An 18,661-nucleotide genomic window follows, 5' to 3' on the forward strand; every position below is an offset into this window, starting at 1 on the left:
TTATATATAGGCAACTTTTATATATAAAATATTAAGTAAATCGGTCATCGATTTTTGCTCGATATCTAACATTTATTTGTAAGCTGTATAAACAAATAATGGTAAGTTTGCTAGGTTTGCATGAAACAATATTGTGATACATTTAAAGTATCCTTCGCCAGACTGTATTTGGAAACGATCTTTATGTTCGCTCTATATACTCTTGAACAGGCCACTTGCAACTGTATAACGCACGTATAATTGACGCATACGAGTACATGACCTCAATCTTACCTGACATTTCAACATACGTGCCCCTGTCAGATTCTACTGTCAGAGAGTACCAATGAGACATATCTAACGGGCTACTTCATGATATGGAAACGCTATACCAATTCCTTGATGATCATGTCTAATCCCAATACCCTTTCCCGTCTTCTACTGTTTAAAAATACAGGTAGTTTTTTCTGCAGTTAAATCAAAATGAAAATGTGTTTATGTACGTTATTATGATTTTTCTTATAAATATAAAACAAATTTTTTAGCTTAAATATGAGTTTATGGCCCGTATTCAGAAACGATTCTTAATCTCAATCGCGACTCAGGCTCACTTCAAAAGTTGTCCATTCTCAATGTACATTGCAAAAGTGTTACTATCTCGAGTTAAAAGTGTACTAAGCAATTTTGCTACAACAATTAGTTAGTAAAAATTTAAATGTTTTTAAAACAAATATAAATGATTTTAAATTTTCGTCCAAAAACAAACAAAAAAAACATTTGGAGAAAATGACAGGGAATTTAATAGTTTTTTTTTTTCAAGGAGTAAATTTCAGAATAGCAAACGAACTGAAAAACCTGAAGTTTATGCGACTGGAAAACTTTTTCAATACACAATTATTTTTCTGAAGTATATCATTATTTACTCAATAAGAGTGAGTGAAAATATAAATTCTGAATACAGGCATTCGTGAGTCCTTGAAGAACGCACACAACACAAAAAAATAAAATGCTGCAGGCATTTCAGTATCGAATTCTAATGTATTCCTATTGTAAACCAACTTATCATTAATAAAGATGAAATGTTTTGAGTATGACATTTTATATTGGAAATAAGTAACATGTAATTTATTCAAAAGTCTAAAGATTTATTCTATTATTATAATGTTGTCAACATTTCATCTCTAAAATACTATATCTAAAAGTTTTAAGTTATTATATTAGAGATGTGTCAATATATTTATATTTATGCCATGTTTTAACATTCATTTGCATTGTATGCTTTAAAAGTTCTTCTAACTGAATCATTGAAAAAGCCTCAGCAATATGAAAACGTCATAATTTATACCTCTAGCACGAGCATCTAACACTCTGTAAACACTTTTATCCATTAAAGCCATCAGCTTTTATTACTTAGGGAATATCCTGTACTCAACTACAAGCATGATTATCGACTACGCAGAACTTAATTTTCTAAGACCTTAATTATATGTGGCATTCACATACTAAATCGATTTCCATTTTTTCTAACAAAAGCAACATATATTGCACTATATTTTTAAATAAATCGACTTATGAACGCTATTGTTTTTGATGTCGTCACTTTCTCTTGAATAAAACTTGTTATTAACAGAGTATACTTAAATTCTTTTAAATGTGAAATATGTTGTGTTTTTTTTAAAATGGTTTAAGTATTTTTATTATTTAATTATTAATTTCCATGGTAAAATCTCATGGAATAATAATATCTGTCTTATGTTGCGTTCCGACCGGAATATCCGTCCCGAGGGGACACGCCCATTGAATGATAGTATCTGTCATATGTTGCGGTTCGGACCGGAATATGCGTCCCAATGTGCGGGTTCCCGAGGGACGGATATTCCGATCCGAACCGCAAACATATGTCAGATATTTTTTCTTGCATATTCTGCCATATTATTTCATATTCAAAATGGTTTACCTCAATATGATATATGTTCAAGGAAATTAAAGTCATTTCATCCATAACTATTTTCTCACAATAGCGTTATGAACTTACAACTTATATAACAAGGGCGAAATGACGTCATCCTTAGCACATATTTCCCTTCTAAAACGACGTCATTTAAACGCGGTTCATTCATACAGTGCGCTAAAATGACGTTGTTGTTTGGCACGCGACTCATCTGGCACCCCATGCCAGGTGAAATTTCCGGCATGGGTTAATCTCACGGAAACGCCAGTCTGCTATGCAAGAAAATATTTTCTTGCATAGCAGACTGGCGTTTCCGTTAGTTTTACCCATGCCGGAAATTACATCTGGCATGGAGGTTCAAGATGAGTCGCATGCCATACAAGAACGTCAATGTAGCGCATTTTATGATAAACCGCGTTAAAATGACGTCATTTTAGAAGGAACTATTTTCTTTGGGGTGACGTCATTTCGCCGTTGTTAAAATTGTAAATTCATACGCTATTGTAAAAAAAATGTTATGGTTGAAATTACATTAATTTCCATGAACTATCTTATTGAAATAAACCATTTTAAATGCGAAATAATATGGCATACTATGCCAAAAAAATATTTGACATATGTTTGCGGTTCGGATCGGAACATCCGTCCCGAGGGGACCCCGCCGATTGGGCGGTAACTCGGCAAGCCTCGGTACCGCCCATTGGCGGGTTCCCGTCGGGACGGATTTTCCGGTCCGAACCGCAACATATGACAGATATTATAAGTATGGTAGATCTTATAGTAATTATCTAAAAACACATTGTCATTGATACCAGTCATTTACGATACCTCGAAACAACGAAGGTGAAAAGTCGAAATAACGAATCCACGATGGTGAAAGGTCGAAAATATGATGACTCAAAGTCGGAAGTACGGTCGTGAAAAGCCGAGATAACAAAACAACGAAATCACGATGGTAAAATGTGGAAATACGATGGTGAAACCACACAATAATATCGAGTTTTCATCATCGTGGTTTCGTTATTCCGACTATATATGTTTGTAGTGACAAGATTTTTCATTAATTTTTTATGAACGATTCGTGAATGCTTTTCAGCATAAAGAATAACAGACCCTTTTTCAGTAAACCAAATTCAGTTAGTCAGATTTAAAGGATTTTATTTTGCTTAGTTTTTTCTAAAGAAATTCTAAAATTCTGTCTGGCAATGCATTCAATTCACGTGATACAGACTAACAAAGTCATATTTAATAATATTTCACTCTATGTTACTTGTGTTTGTTGCAAAATATCATGAGTCGCTGAGTTATATTTTGCTGGAATTTGTGATCAATATTATTATTTGCAATATGTTTTGACAGCAGCCTAGTTTACATCAAATATGGTCATTTTACGATACATTGATTCGTATTTAATGGGCATTTTGTCTTTAGCATCAATATATTTTGAATGAAATAGTTCTGATAAAACTTAATGTTGATGCATGATTTATACTTAAATTAATTTTAATCTATGTTCAAGGGAGAAATCATTATCCCGGGACAAATAAAAATGTTATTCCAATGTAGTTTTAGCACATATGACTTATCTCTCTGACCTTTATAAACGATAACAATTTTAATATTTAATTTTGTCCAGTCATGCATAATTTTTGTCATTTACATATTCTGTGTTCTTCGTATGACGACATTAAATGCTGCATTACATGCTCTGAGATAAATCGAAATAGTCTCTTTAAATATATATTATATTATTGTAATTATCAAATTTAACTTCAAAATAGCTTGAAGGTGTGTCCCGATGTTAGAGTTTGCTCAGAAGTTTAGGAATGTGTATAAATCTTTTGTTGGATTGAAAACATTGCAACAGATACAACATGTAAACAGTCTCTGAAGAAAGACACTGATAAAATGCATTAACATATTTTATGTTTGCATTGAATATAATTATGAAACGGTGGGTGAACCCATAAAATAAAGAAATACAGAATCCCTAAAGAAAGCCTAACACGACAAAATTGAAAATGTAATATACACAACAATAATGTCGTAATAAGTCTTACATCAAAACAACTGTACATACAATACAATTTCTAACCTTTTAACCCATTTCTTGTAATTTTGTCAATAATATTAAGAACTCATAGGACAAATTTTTGCGGCATGGTCAAAATATGTCACAATCACGTTTATTGCCATCATACATCCTTTCAAAACAAAGTAAATATATATTGTTAATAGTTGCCCTTTTTTAAAAGAAAAACTCTTAGGCTTACTAATGATGAATTTTTAATCTGTAAGATAATTATATCTGTTATTATGAATAGCTTTGCCGATCTGGCCTAAGCAATTAAGAGTTTATGGAATGAATTAGCAGTGATGTTTGCCAAGAATCACATTATCTTAAGCAATCATGTATTTATCTTATGGTTAGAATGAATATGCATGTAATCTTGTAAAGCATTCTTATGATTTATCAATCGATTAATAGGAAAAGTGTTTAAAAGATATACGGAACACTTATAAGTCATCGTTAAATCTGTATCGAATTCAAAGCATTCAGGGTGATTTGTGTTGTTTGTTTACACTCATGCCACCATCTATTTCACTTAATCTCAATAATTCTATTCCAAAATCAACAAAGAAATTTGATTTCTTTTATCCGCAACCTCCCCCCACAAAACAAAAAGAAACACAATACAAAATGTTTGTATACTTATATAGCCTATTACTTTACATTTCATTTTAAACAATTGACTGTTTTGCCTTTAGAATTTTCTATTAACCCCGAATCATTTGGTACATAAAGGACAACATTTTAAGTACGCTAAGTAATTATTCAGGTACACATCTGTGGAGCACAATACTTTAACGTAAAATATATACACACATTTAATAGTTTCTAGAAACGAAAGATATTCTGCTTTTAGTAAAAGTATATTTCCTTTCTAGATTGCTAATCGAATTTCATTGCAAGGCACGTTGTTCTGATAAACCTAACTAACTGAACAAGAATCCGTCGTTTAATTATAGGCCTGAACTTGTATGTTCACTTGAGCAAATCGTTGAGAAGGACTTAATTATTCGTCTGACGTTAGTAGCTGATTTTATGACCTCTTTACTGCCCTGTGTCTCATTGGTATCAAAGATGTGTAAAATAACCTTGTTACAGAGAATATTGTATACTTAGTTCAACATACATGTAATACTGCTTTATGATGATACTTAGTGTGAAAATAAATGGTTTACATATATTTTTGCTGATTAATACGAATTGTTTACAGGAAATATAAAACAAAAAATATAATTAAATCCAAGGATCGCTAGCTGTGTGATTTCTTACCCGTCATGGGCAAGCTTTTGTTTTCTCTAGCATGAAACGTTACACTCATTACTCAGGACTGGTTTGCTCTGGGAACAGATTTGAACGTTCGTCATTATATTATTTTATTTTTAACGGTAAAATTAAAAATTGAATCTTTTTAATAAAATACGGCGTAGTTATGCATATAGTCCATATCAGAATGTAAAACAAGCAATATAAATGCCTGAACTGTGTTTCATTTGAAGTACCCAAATTCCTATATGATACTTAAATAATTTGTTAAAGGATTAAACGAAAGCTGCTAGATCCTTAAACATAAACAATTACGACGGCAATTTTTTCTATATCTCCTAAATGGAAACGTTAACATAAAGACATCAAAGTTATGTTTTTAGCCAGGGCTTTTGTAGTAAATTGATGGTGAATGTGACAAAAAGAAAACAACTATTTCAATATAAGCACCAAGCTTATAGACAAATGCATCAGGGCATTCCCTGCAACACTCGCGTAGAATTATATTAATTATATTATTTGTTGAATTTAAAGTCATACGGTACAACCGATACTGTAAAACTCATATAAAGACAATGTCTACTGTTTGATAGAGATCTCTTTGTTTTCACTTCGTGTATTTTTTCACACACAAGCAGCTCATGAGTAGATCTGTCGACCCCCTCCGTAATCTAGTTGGATATCTCTCGCATATGCAGGGACTCTAAGTAATTGACCTTATTGAAACCCTCACACTTGAAGAGTCAGTGACCTTAGCCGCTTAGTCACGTAGAATCATGTGACTTATTGGCGAATGAATTTTACCGTTTAGGATAAGAAAGACGAACATAAGATATAAATGTCCGATTAAAATACTTATTCGAATGAATAATTTAAAAATGTTCGGCGTTTACTTTCAATAATAATAAGCTTTCATGTCAGTTCGAAGTAAGGTCTTCTATATGCCAACCTATCTGAGCATACATGATCGACATCTTACATAAAAGGGATTAGGTTGCAGACAATATTGTGCACAATGGCACAATAGTAATGCACTTCTGAGAATAAAGAAATGAAATTTAACATATGAAAATTATAAAAATTGATATAACTGTAAAGTTAAGAATTAAAAAAAATGTGTCATTTATTGGAAAGACAATAATTGGTTAGAAATATCGAACTAACATTTTTGCCACACATTATTAGAGACATTAAGAGAATTTCTTTAAAACACCAGAATTGCTTTTACACAAAACTAACACAATAAAACAAAAAACTGCCGAGAACGACACGGGAGACACATCACTTGATTGTGTTGCCTAAATATGTCACACAAACTCCAACGGGATATGGTATTATCAACGAAATCACAATGTTGTGTTATATTTGTTGCGCTCAATGAAAATGCCCATATTTTTTGAATATATTATTATCAGATACCAAACAGAATATCTGATATAGTTTTTTATTTGCCATTTCTAAATAAAATGATTATGCAAGTATAAATGAGAACACATCTGCTTGTTAACACATTAACTATACAATTCGTTGTTATGTTGAACATTATAAGCTCTCCATAACTTGACTATTGTATGCCTTTCTTTTAAATATCTATCTGTTGAAAAATACCTTGAAATAAAAGTCAGAATCCATGTTTGATTCTTTGTGTTTATTCTAGTTTGTTTTGATTCGTAAAAATACCATATTTGAGTATTAGACAATCAAGAAAAACGATAGTGTGTAAATGTACTTGAATTAAATTGTGATGTATATATTTTAATCTAAGATGGTATAAAAGTTTTACTTATGGCAAGTCGGAATGGTAAATAAAGCCGATCTAGTCATAATCGCCGCATTCTTCAAAAATTATAACACATATCATTCTTCTGTCAAATGATAGACAAAAACCAACATGTGCTTGTTAAGTGTAACGTGGTAACGTTAATGAAACCCGTTTTAGTACCACTAAATGCAGTAAGATTGTGTTAATCTTATATTTCTTTGTTTGAAATTCAAACTTGTAACTTCTGCGTCTGTCTGTTAAATTGTAAACAAGTGTAACATTATATTGGCTTTAAATGAGATTTTTGGTTCATCATTTTTTATTTTGTTGTTGTTATTGTTGGTTTTTGGGTTTTTTTAAGAAGACATCTTCAGAAATGCTTTTAAATTATAAAAGGGAAGCAAATCTATGTGTTCATTAAAGGAACTAAAATAAAATTCTTAAACATATCAAATAAGGCATATACAATGGGAAAATTGTCAAAGGATAACACAGAAATATACTCGGAATTAAATCATAAATCGAGTGTTTGTGCTTTCTAAACCGAATTTGAGTGATAGGCTTGCTACGCTTTTCATATTTGGATCATTTTTCACAATAAAAATTATTAATCTGGAAAAACGGGGTTTGGAATGAGTAAAGATTTGCAATAAAATATTCGTCCAGACCTACATCAAATATCACACAAATCTCGGGAAAATATTTTTAGTCCTATCATATCAATAAACCTCAGTTAATAAAGGAAGTAAATCAAAAAAGATAAATGTTCTACTTTAATGCTTTAAAAGCACCCTTGTGTTATGTTTATTTTATATTCAAAACGTTTTAAATGCTCTTTTCAGACTTCAACACTTCGATTCCAATACTTGTAAGTGTTGGAAATTGTGAACTGCTCAAGTCTGTGCTAGGGAACGTGAGGAATGTTGCACGTATTCATTATCCCTCATGTTCAGACTTAATCAAACCGAGTCTGTAATTTTCATGTAATTTTGCTGTTTTTAATGCTTCCGAGGTATCACTTTTTTCCAGATATTCATATCCTCCGGTCACTTTTCAAAATACCATTTTATTTAGTTTCGCCTATCGGTTTCGCGTGTAGGTACACGCATGCTATTTACTCGATGATCATATGCCGCTTTTCATAGAATGTCACATTAAAGGTTCAATGATAACCGCCATGTAACCACACCTGCGGATTTTTCGAATTTTTACCAGTTCATGTTAAATGTTGAATACTTCTTAAGCCGGTGCTACGAGTCGTGGACGAGTCCTGGACGGCAGCTTGCATTGACCACCGTCATAATACAGGCTCAAACAAACTGAGCCGGCAACAATTTTTATTTTGTCATGTTGGGCTTCCTATAGGGATTCTGTTTTCTCTAACTATTTCAGGATAGTTAATTAAAAATAAAGTGGGTAAAAAATTATAATTTTGACCACGTCTCATTTTTCGTCTCATTTTTCCTAGAAACAGTTGAAACAATCTTCAAATTGAAGCTTTAATCGATCATATTTTAGAATTAAAATGATCTCAAAAGTCCAGAAAATCTAGCAACATGACAGTTTTAACCGCACGATTAACCTCATTTTACAATTTGTTCCCAAATATTGAAATATCTAAAGCAATTTCGGATGATAAAGCAGTTATAGCAATATTATTAAGTAAATTCTGTTAACCTCTTAGTATGTATAATTTTATATTTTCTTTTACATGTAACATGTATGCCCTTTAAAATAAAGCATTTACATAAATAAAAACCAAATCAATTTAAATATGCCCAAATAAAATTATGGATATTTATAAGAATTAAAAATATGTTTAAATGATTTTAGGTGTGTCCTCTTCTTTCCCCACCCTTGTCGAATGATTGAACTTGAACATTATTTTGATTTGAATGTAACAATCCAGACATGCTCATATTTGTTACATTTAACCAGGATCTTTCAAGTAGTCTGACCAATTTTAAGAAAAAAGATTTCTCTTCTGAGTAATGTGAAAAGGTTTTCTTCTATTTTAAAGACCCTGATTTAACAGCTCATTTCGCTGCAGATATTTATCTTGAATCTGAAGAAATATTTATTTGACCGGAATATACACAAGCTGGAATGTGACATTTGTATCGTAAACCGTTTGATGTTATTAACTTAACATTAGAAGAAGAAAAATCGTTTATTCATTCATCTGATTGAAGCTTTGTTTGTGTAGGTGGACAACATTAATTATCGTTTCCCATAAGGGTTTGTTATAAGCCAGTAAGGGTTATTGGTACTGTTAATGAGTGGCTAGAAATTAGTATTGTTGCATAGGAAACAATACTTTGTAACCATTACTTTAATTATGTGCTACATTTTCCCGAAAACAAAACCACTCCCATTAGTTTTTCCATTCAACAGGTCATCACAAGAGTGACTTTGACTATCAGATATTTAGTTCTTGTCGCTGGTTGGAGTAGCATAGAGTACTTTTACATAATATGTTGTTCAGTTGAATTCATATAAGGATGCATCCACATAATATATTCATGAATGCACATTGTATAGGGAAAGGTTGCTATTTGGACATAACAACGTTAAGATTTATAATTATCAGACAGTCAAGGCTTTTCATATGATGACATCAGGAAGAATAGCTTATGACACCATCCTGTAAAAATAAGTAAAATGAATTAAAGATTGAAATGTCACAGAATAAAAAGGGACATTGTTAGGTGACTCATGGAAATATTGCACTTAATGAACTATATTTTGATCTTGTATGAAAGGAAGATCATCCCCTATATTTATTTGTAAATTACAATATATTCCCTTGGGACAATTTTTAAAGGCGGTATTCCTTGCAGTAGGCTAATTATCAACTGAAACGTCAAACTAATTCATACATCTTCCTTTTTTCGACCCACCAGAACCTTTTTGTCGGTGCTGGTAAATTGGACATTTACTAATTGTGCAGTAACAAATGCCCAAAATGTACGAATAATTATGGTCCACAATAATATAACGTTGTATTCTCAACTTTTCTTCGGCCTTATAACGGCCTCTCCGGTCTCTTACTTAGCAACAAGTTGTTTTGGTTTCTGCGTTCTATTCTCTGAAATCGTGATAACATTTTACGGGATTCCTAAACCGGTTACAGAGCAATACGAATTATTTCATATTTATTTTCTTTAAAGCGTATAATTCTATATATTGGATGTAAAAGTACGAATGGAGAAAAACTTGATATGTCGACGTCTATGGAATCGGACGATTTGATCCCCATGTGCCGATATGTTTGAGCCTGTTCATGGGCGGTATTGTCGAGTGCAATCTAACGTCCACGCCCCAAGCACCGGCTTAAGCAGAATTCAACATTTAAACATGAAATGGTAAAATTTTGAATTTCGAAATATCCGTTGATGTGTTCATACGGCGGTTATCATGTAACCTTCAATGTGATACTTTCGTGTCATTTCATGAAAAGCGGCGTATGGTCCCCAAGTAATAGAAAGCGTGTGCCCTAAACAAGAAATGTGCGGAACTAAACATAATGGAATTTTGAAAGAGGATCAGAGGATATGAAGCCTTCATGTCACAGATAAGACGTCAAAAGACAAAGTAAAAAAGCAGGTAACATATCCTTAGGGTAATTCAACATTATTCAAGTAGGAATATTGGAACCACCAACCTAGAAAATGGCAAATAGTTAAAACTAAAAATACCACAAACATAGCAATTTTGTCCTGCTGAACGATGTTTAAGGGTCGGAAATATAACATCTCCGATTCCATTACTGGGATCTTACCTTGAAAGACTGATATACTTGTAAAATAAACTTTATCATTATATTCTTAAAACAATCGCATATACTTTTTGTTTTTAGTAGTAAATTACATCAAATCACTTTTAAATGGATTTGTTTTATCAAAAATGTCACCGATCATTCTGTTATTATAGTTAGAACTATAAATACGTCATAGCTTCGACGATAAGACCATAATATGATACTTGGCAAATATAACTATCAATAAACTCCATAAGGACTTAATTGTTGATGGTTTAACCGACAATCATTTACAAAGATCAATTTATAGGGCCTTAATTACGTTTCCGATTATGTACTTGAACTTTGTGAAAACTTTCTCTGTGTTGACACATACTGGAATATTTCATCGAACCGTTCATATTTATTTATTTATTCATAAACACATTAATTGTAACATCAATGCATACGTGATCACTTATAAAGGTATAAAAAACACTAAATAAAACAATAACAAAAATGTATTTTCAGCAAACATTTTATAGAACATTTCAAAATAGACATTTTTTTTCTTATATATTTTAGAGAAGAAAATGTTTGACATTTACTTTTCGAATTTATTATTGTGAATAAATTGTGTGTTGGTAGCACATTTATACCAACATTCGATATAATAAACTTTGCTTTCTCATATCCCTGTCTGTCATTTTTGTCTTCGTTTGAAGAAAGAATATTCCATAAAATGGTGTGTCTCAATTACTAGGGCATTAGTTTAATTTAGATTAGTTCGATTGTATAGGAAGCTATAGACAAATCTGTCGAATTTGTTCCTGGAACAAACCAGTACTGAGCAATGAGTTTAAAGTTTCTTGCTAAAGGAAAATACAGCTTGCCACTGACGGGTTTGAACTCACACAACTAGAAATCCTTAGATTAAATTATATATTTTGTTTTATATTTCCTGTAAAAGATTGTCTTAATATCATCTTAAATATTTAGCAAAATAAATTTAAAACATTTAGTTTTATACTAAGTATAATAAAGTAGTATTACATGTATGTTGAACAAAGTTAACAATATTTAATCTCTAGCGAGGTTGTTTTACACATCTTTAATATCAATAAGAGACAGGGCAGTAAAGAGGTAATAAAATTAGCTACCAACGTCAGACGGATAATAAAGTTCTTCTCAAAGCTCTTCTCAAGTAAACGTACACATTCAGACCTATAATCAAAAGATGGATTCTTGTTCAGTTAGTTAGGTTTATCAGAACAACGTGCCTAGCAATGAAATCCAATTAGCCATCTAGAAATGAAATATACTTTTAAGAAAAACAAGATATTTCTTATTTCTAGATATCATAACATATGTTTATATATTTTACTAAGTGTATAGTGCTCCACAGATGTGCACTTGAATCATTACTTAGCGTACTATACATGTTGTGCTTTTTGGTCTTAACAGACAAAATTTACAAAAGCAATGTACAAGCATTTATTGTCGATTATTCAACAAGCTATAAAAAACTCCTTTTTTGGAAAAAACAAATCAAATTTATGTTTACTTTAGAATTTAGATTAATTGAAAAAGATAGTTGCATGGGTGCAAACAATTTAAACAAATCACCCTGGTCTATTTTTTTTCAGATACATTTTTAACGGTGACATAAGTTTTTGCGTATATCTTTCAAACTATACGTATCTCCCATTAATAAATAGATTAATCTTAAAATGCTTTACATGCATATTTATTCTTACCATAAGATAAATACATGATTGCTTAAGATAATGTGATTCTTGGCAAACATCACTGCTAAATCATTCCATAAACTCTCAATTACATAGGTCAGCTCGGCGAAGCTATTCATAATAACAGAATATTTCCAAAAACAGATTTATTAAAATTATATTCCAGATTGAAATTTCTGAGCATATTGGGATGATCAAAACATCCCTAAGGTTAACAGGTCGACGCCATCCCATAGCTCACGCTTTTCTAAACTTCTTAGCAAACGTTTAACTTCGGGGCACACCATCAATCTATTTTGAAGTTAAATATGATTATTACAAAAATAATATACATTTGAAGGGGTATTTCGATTTATCTAATAAGCATGTTTTTAAAGATATGTTTATGTCAGTGTTGAATGCCATATAACTGAACCTTGAATGTCATCAGAGATATAGACCATATCAAAACAAGAGATCATTATTTATTATTATAATACAAGATTTTTCTTGTTATTGTAAATTTAGAAATGTTGTTCTAAGACAGTTAAAAATGCTAAGTATTTATTCTCAAACCCTTTGGGACAAACTCTGGTTTTGTCTCTTTGCTGGTAGATAAAAATTGTCATTCATTTTAGGAAAAGATGAATCCCTTTATTGTTTGGTTCCAAGGCGTAACTAAACCAAGTTAAAAGATTTGAAAATTGTTTGTAAAGGAATTTGAACGAACAAAATTGTCACTTCTAGGTTTTAAATTAGTTATGATTCCCTTTGTCAGGTGAATCTATTGTTGATGTTTCTTAAAAGGCAATTTAAGTGTAAATTTTTAGGTAATAGGAAGAAAATTTTTTATTTTTTTACAAGAAATTTTATGTTCAGAATTAATACAGTGTCACCTCGATTATGCATGTTCTTCTTGGTACCCGAGTCTTAACAAGTGTTTTAAAAGTAAGCCTCAAATTTGTCAAAATAAAATTGTTAGATTTATACACGGTATGGGACCTAGAGATAGTGTCAATAATGTTATGTGTGCTAATATGTCTTTATTAATTGAAGAAAACAGAAATAAGCAATTTCGTCTTAATAATGTTTTTAAAATTGTAAATATTCAGTGCCCTGCCCTTCATATATGAAAGAAAATTGTGTACCTGTTAGAGATATTCATTCTTATTCAACTCGGGCGAATCAGTACAATTTAAGGGTCCCAAGAAGTTATGGGAAAGATAATGGAACTTTTATTCAAAAAGCAATTAATGATTGGAATTCCTTACCTACATACATTTAAAAATGATTAGATAGACGATGACAAAAGCTCATTGATAGCCCATTTACTAGAACAGTTATGAAATCATAATTAAATTCACTAGTATGACTAGATATTGATCTTCATTTTTTTCCTGTTAGTAAAGTAAAAGAAAATATTAAAGTTTAATATTTTATTTATATGACAACTTCCAGTTTCCAAAGATCTGTTCAAGTTTTTTTGTTTTGTTTTTAAATTGTATATTCTAGTACGTATATATCCAAGGACTCCATTTGAAATTAGCCCTCGGGCTTTCATGGACAATCCGAGATAATTGCACTCTACTTTATACATGTTTCCACGTACGTCGTTTGGTAAATTGATATCTAGTCAAAGGTAAGAAAATAAATTTGGTATTGTCTGAAATGTAATTTTTTAGATTTTGTTTATTATTATTTTTTATTATCTAACGAGCCTCCTGTAATATTTATGTTTGACAAACTTCCGAAATATTTTATTACAATTGTGTTATACCTTTTATATAAAAATGCATAAGTGTTTGTTTTATGTATATATGTGTTTTAACCTGAATAAATATCTATCTATCTAATGCAACATTAAATGTCATTAAACGTGGGAGACAGAATATGTAAATGGCATAAATTATGCATGATTAGACAAAATAAAATGTTTAAATTGTTATCGTTTATAAAGGTCAGGGAGATAAGTCATATGCGCTAAAACTATATTGGAATAACATTTTTATTTGTCCCGGGAAAATGTTTTCTCCTGTGAAGAAAGAGTTAAACTCATTTTAGTAAAAGTCACGCATCCACGTTAAGTTTTATCAGAACTATTTCATTTACAATATCTTGGGGTTATAGACAAAATGCCCATTAAATCCGAATCAATGCATCGTAAAAGGACCATATTTGATGAAAACCAGGCTACTATCAAAACATATTGCAAATAATAATTTTGATAAAAAATTCCAGCAATATATAACTCAACGACCCATGATATTTTGCTAAAAAAAAAGTAACAAAGAGTAAAATATTATAAAATATGACTTTGTTAGTCTGCATCACGTGATTTGAGTGCATTGCGAAAAATAATTTCTTTAAAAAAAACTAAGCAAAATAAAATCCTTCAAATCTGACTAACTGAATATGGTTTACTGAAAAATCGTCTGTTATTTTTTATGCTGAATAGCATTCGCAAATCGTTCATCAGAATTATTGAAAAATCTTGTCAGACTAACATGAAACAACTTCAAACGAACTGAATAACGAAACCACGATGGTGACAATTCGATATTATTCTGTGTTTTCACCATCACATTTTCCATCTTTTACCATCGTGTTTTCGTTGTTTTGTTATTTCGACTTTTCACCATCGTACTGCCGACTTTCAGACATCGTATTACCGACTTTTTACCATCTTTGTTTCTTAATTTCGGCTTTTTAATTTCGTGTTGTCTTTGTTTCGAGCTATCGTAAATGACTGGTATCAATGACAAAGTGTTTCTAGATAATTACTATAAAATCTACCATACAATATCGTCAAAGAGATTCTACCATAGACAATAAATAATTAAATAATAACAATAATTAAATCATTAAAAAAACATATTTCACATTTAAAAGAATTGGTGTATACTCTGTTAATAACAAGTTTTATTCAAGAGAAAGTGACGACATCAAAAACAATGGCGTTCATAAGTCGATTTATTTCAAAATATAGTGCAATGAAATATTGCTTTTGTTACAAAAAATGAAAAACTATTTATTATGTGAATGCCACATGTAATTAAGATCTTAGAAAATATAGTTCGATGTAGTCGATAATCATGTTTGTAGTTGAGTACAGGATATTCCCTAAGCAATAAACGTTTATGGCTTTAATGGATAAAATGTTTACAGAGTGTTCGATTCCCGTGCTATAGTATAAATTATGACGTTTGCATATTGCTAAGGCTTTTTCAATGATTAAGTTAGAAGAACTTCCAAAGCCATTCAATACAAATAATAGACTAAATAAAAAAATTCTTCAGACTTATGAATAAATTACATGTTACTTATTTCCGATATAAAATGTCATACTCTTTATTAATGATAGGTTGGGTTTTCAATAGGAAAACATTTGAATTCGATACTGAAAGGGCCCCCCAGAAAATTTTACTTTTTCTTTATGTGCGTTTTTCCCAAGGATTTCAAAACCCGTTTTCCAAATTTAAAATTTTACTCACGCCATTGAGAAAACCTATAAAAATTTCCCTAAAGGTAAGAAAAACCCTAAACATTAGTAAAGTGGTTTCAGATTAAAAAATCAGTTTCGAGTAACTTGGGTAATTGAGAAGTGGGGAGAAAAGGGAAACGGGTTTCCCCTTGAGCTTTTCATAAATTATACTGAATCCCAATTGCTTTTAGTTAAATTTTTTAAATTTTTTGGGTCTATATTTTTGGGGTTTAAATTAGGGAACTGACAGTTTTGGGAAAACCCAAGACCAAAGGAATAGAGAAAACCCCTTTAAATTAAGGGCCAAAAAGTTAAATTTTAGAAAAAACCTTTAAGAAGGATTGCACATGTTTTGTGAAATGATACTTGTAAATGAATTATTGAGATTAATTAAGCTCGCGGGACATCACCACTTATCCAAACTTGTGACTGCCAAAAAAAGTGAATTTATACGATTTCCAGTCGAAAGTTTTTGAATTTTCTTCTCCTTTTATTCATGGAAATAGTTGTTGTTTGGTTTTTCAATGTGACCGTCGATGTTTCTGACGATGGTTCTGGACGGCAGTCCTCGAGTGATTTGTCGTATGCATCTAACATGTCTAAATTTGGGCCTATATAAATGTTTATATTATTATGTTTTAAACAAATCACATTTAGTCATTTATTGTTCTGTTTTTAAAATATTAAATAATATTAGCTAGATACATGTTATATCTATTATACTCTGTTCTGCTTGAATTTTATAATTGAAATAGAATTCCCAATCTAGACATTTAAAGATATTTCAAAGAACAAATGACATGAAATTATTTTCATGACATGCATATTTTGATATAAAAAAAGAAAACTTCATAGAAAAAGGTGTCTTTAAAATGTGTTTATATATAAAATATGTTCTATAATATACTGATGAGTATGATGTTTCATTACATAGATCCACTGTGTGACTTAATTTAAACTGTATTGTGTTTTCATCGATTTAGTTGTCAAGTTTATCAGCAGCACAATCAAACGTTGTTTTTTTATTAATCTGGCTGGCGACTATTCCAGAAACGCCATGACCCTCATCATCTCTCTATTTGTGTTTGGTGTCTTATCACTTATGTTAAGAGACTACATATAAAACAATCATTATATTCAAGAAATTAAAGATAACTAAGAATCGATATTTGCAAATACAAACGACAAAGACTTACTAGATAAAACAGTCTTGGTAAAACGATATGTCAAAAAATACTTTAGAACAAAAATAATTGTGTATTGAAAAAGTGTTTCATTCACATAAAAGTTTGGATGCTATTTTCAAAATAAAGTTCACGTTATTGAAATGTAACATTTCTTAAGTTCAATAATCTTGTCAGGAGTCTTTCACTTTTTTCTATATATTCCTTTTTTTGTCCTGTCTTTAAGGTTTTCCAATACTTTTTCAGTTATTCTAGAATTTATTCCTTAAAAAAGAAACCTATCAGAGTATCATTTATTTTCACCTAATGTTTTGTTATTGGACATTTATTAAAAATCATTAATATTTCTGTTCAATTGCATTTACATTTTAATTAACTGATTATTATAGCAAATTTGTTTATTTCACTCTTACACGAGATGGTTACACGTTTACAATGTACATTGAGTGTAACAAAACCGACCGGTCTCCCTCACGAGAGGTAAGGTTGAGAAAACAAAACTAATAGCACTTTGCACATTGTGTGTTGCTTACCATTAGTCTCCTCCAACGTCACTTGAGGTGACATTTCGTGATAATAATAACGTACAGTCAATGATTCACATTCTCATTTTGATTTAACTATTGGGAAAACTAGCTGTATTTTATAGAAGTAGAAGGAGGGAAGGGGTGTTGGGAGTGGGCATGGTCATAAGGTTCTTGGTAAAGCGCTTCCTTATTACGTAATAGCCGTATAGATATGTACTCTTAGTACTTATGACAGTTGAATCTGACAATGACGCGTAAGTTGTTTTGTCAGATAAGATTGATATCATGTATGCGTCAATTCCTCGCTTGAAAAACGTTTTGTTCTAAGTGCCATTTTGTCTTTTCTTTTTTTTTGTTGGAAAAAAGCCATGTTAAGATTTAGTATTGCATATTGTTTTCATTTATTGTCGGATTTTGAAAATTTAAAAACTACTTAACGTGATGTCAAAATACTACTTTGTTGACATTTTGCTATTATTATTATCAAAAATTTCACAATCATAAGTATATTACTCAGGCGAAAAGCATCAAGCATGCTGCTTATCATTACTCACAATTTCTAAAACTCATATTTGCCTGTTTTAAAGAAAAAAATCGGTTTCTGAGACATAATGTACCTTTTTATTTAAGAAACTTTAGAACAAATAAACGTTTCCTATTTACGAATTTGTTTGATGAAATTGTATGATCGAAAATACACATCCGACATTACTTGTAAATCATGATCAGTTTTATTTGCTGTTTAATCGCATGCATTTGATTCATAGGACTTGAGAATAAAAAGTCAATGATTGGATTGAATCGATGAATACATAATGTCATTCAATACTTACATTTATTATTGATATATGAAATAATATCAAGCGCTGTATAACCAGCTAACTCAAAATGTTTCGAACAACATGGCAGGAGTCCTGCCATCACGTGATTTAATGTTATGTTTAGATACAATAATTTGGATTTAGAGCAGTTTGTTG

This window comes from Ruditapes philippinarum, unplaced genomic scaffold, assembly GCF_026571515.1.
Source record: "Ruditapes philippinarum isolate M1 unplaced genomic scaffold, ASM2657151v2 ctg2390_1_1_1_1, whole genome shotgun sequence".
In the NCBI taxonomy this organism is placed as follows: domain Eukaryota; kingdom Metazoa; phylum Mollusca; class Bivalvia; order Venerida; family Veneridae; genus Ruditapes; species Ruditapes philippinarum.